Source organism: Tachysurus vachellii, chromosome 1 (genome assembly GCF_030014155.1).
Source record: "Tachysurus vachellii isolate PV-2020 chromosome 1, HZAU_Pvac_v1, whole genome shotgun sequence".
Taxonomy (NCBI): domain Eukaryota; kingdom Metazoa; phylum Chordata; class Actinopteri; order Siluriformes; family Bagridae; genus Tachysurus; species Tachysurus vachellii.
In genome coordinates this window covers 6,326,661-6,328,689 of record NC_083460.1, presented here as the reverse complement: position 1 = coordinate 6,328,689, position 2,029 = coordinate 6,326,661, and the positions used below count along the sequence as shown (strand labels likewise).

Sequence of the window (2,029 nt, the reverse complement as noted above, 5' to 3'; positions counted from 1 at the left end):
CCCTGTTTCTGGTTTCTTTGTAAATAAAGTATCTAAAATAAAGTAGACATATTTATAAGATATGCCTGTATGAGTAATCCAGGACTTTCGAAATCAACATTTTTAATATAAAAATATAGAACACAAAGCCATTAACAAAGGAAATGTGAGCAGTTATTCATTAACGCGATACCACTTTTGACCAGCAGGTGGAAGTAAAACACAACCTGCCAATAAACTTTACTCTTGTTTCATTTCCAGTGTTTTTTCACATACACAATGAAAAATGAAAAACTATACTTTAACTATACTGTTAATTTCTATAACATGTAATTAGTAGCACATGAACTAACATGAAAGATGTTGTGAAATGAAAGAAAAAATGGTCTAAGTAAACAATCCAAGAGTAACGTTACCTCGAATTAAATGTGAAGTCATGCTGTTGTTTACAAACAGAGGTCAAATTTCCCCCTTTCTGTTACCTCTCTTTTCTTCCCAGGGTTTAAGCAGAAGTTGATGTACCTGACAGAAGATAGTTAGTGTGTGTTTTGTTTTTTGCCAGAACTAACAGGTTGGTCTCCTGGTTGCTATGCCAACAAAGTGACGCACAGGAAGTGAAGCTTCCTTTATTACACTGTTTTATTCTTTATTATTGATTTATAAAGTGTCTGACTGGAATCATATTAAATGGATTACAAACATCTCTGTATTAAGGGGATGGGGATTTTTCTGAAAGTTTCTTCTTCATCACAGCAAATCGTCTGTTTCCACCTAACTCTATTACCTTCATGTCCTCATTTAACACATCCATATATATCCTCTTTGTCCTTCCTCTTGACCTCTTACCTGGCAGCTCCATCTCCAACATCCTTCTACCAATATAACCATCTCCCTCCTCTGTGTGCTCCTTCCTAATCCTGTCCATCCTCATCACTCCTAAAGAGAACCTCGACATCCTCATCTCTGCTACCTCCATCTCTGCCTCATGTCTTTTCCTCACTGCTACAGTCTCTAACCCATACAGCAGAGCTGCTCTCACTAATGTCTTCTACACCTTTCCTTTGATTCTTGCTGACACTCGTCTGTCACACACAACACTCCTGACACTTTTCTCCACCCGCCTGCACTTTTCAGAAACAGCCTTGACTTTAAATTTTCATGCTATTGAAAATAAAATGCCAGATGAAATTTTGAACTTTGCTTAAAGTCACCAGGTCAAAGGAAACCGTTGAACTTGAGTTTTGGAGTCGGCTGTTCGTGGCGAACAGCTAATTTAATTTTCCTTTTTGAATGCAATACTGCAAATATCTATGTATTTATATTTCCTATCAAAAAATATTATCGTCCAAAATGCTCCGTCTTACTTTATATTTTTCAACAATCTATGGCCTTTCTTTCAAATAACCACCGGTAAGCAGAAAGCATCTTTAAAGAGACACAGAATGGTACAGACTCGACAAAACTGAACAGCTGTAGACTAAAAAAAGACCAGGCAATTGTTTCCTCATTTTAATGTTTGATGTGGACATTAAATAAAGCTCTTGACCCGCATCTACAGGATGTTTTACGTTGTGTTGCTGCCACGTGGTTGGCCGATTGGATAACTGCATGAATTCAATTCAATTTAATTTGTATGGTGCTTTTAATAATTGACATTGTCTCAAAGCAGCTTTACAGAACATAAACATAAGACAAAAGGTTAATATAAAGAATAATATAGTGAATAATATAATGCAAAATTCAAGATTCATATTTACATATATTTAAATGTTTGTTTTTATCCGCAATGAGCAAGTCTGATGTGACTCAGGTGACTGTGTTGAGGAAAAACTCTCTTTAATGGTAAAGGAAGAAACCTTGAGAGGAACCAGACTCAAAGGGGAACCTCATCCTCATCTGGGTGACACCGGAGGGTGTGATTATAAATATACAATCTGATAAATGTTGTATTGATGAGGAGATTGTTGTCCTCAAAGTCCACATGGAGTTGGCATCTCCTCTTTAGTATAGCAGAGTCTCTAGATGCCTCAGGATCCTCACAGAGTCGGCC

The 2,029-nt window shown here is 36.8% G+C and overlaps 1 protein-coding gene across 1 annotated transcript in view; it reads right to left on the bottom strand.

The window, feature by feature from the left end:
- spmap2 (sperm microtubule associated protein 2) overlaps positions 1-506 on the bottom strand; it is an 11,044-nt gene extending 10,538 nt beyond the window's left edge. The window contains exon 1 of the mRNA XM_060893886.1: positions 396-506. The gene's annotated coding sequence lies outside the window, so the exon portion shown is untranslated. The remainder of the gene's footprint in view (positions 1-395) is intronic.
- Between the last annotated feature and the right edge of the window lie 1,523 nt (positions 507-2,029).